Raw genomic sequence first — 243 nt, 5'->3', positions numbered from 1 at the left:
CCTTTATTGATACTAAAATAGAGTGCTACGCAGCAGGCCCTACAGGGAGTTTGTAGACTAGTATTTGTCCCAGGACCTGCCCTATGAACTTATTCAGATTAAGTCGGAATAACCTCAGAGCCCAGTTTTCTCTCCTAGCAAATCAGGAGCAGGAAATCCGATGGAAGAAGGAAAAACTCGGAAATGGGAGGAATGCAAAAATGACTACATCTCCCAGAATGCACTGCATACAGACCGGCGTGC

This window comes from Colobus angolensis, unplaced genomic scaffold (genome assembly GCF_000951035.1).
Source record: "Colobus angolensis palliatus isolate OR3802 unplaced genomic scaffold, Cang.pa_1.0 Scaffold14, whole genome shotgun sequence".
NCBI classification, from domain to species: Eukaryota; Metazoa; Chordata; class Mammalia; order Primates; family Cercopithecidae; genus Colobus; species Colobus angolensis.
Note: the sequence above shows the minus strand (reverse complement) of the source record.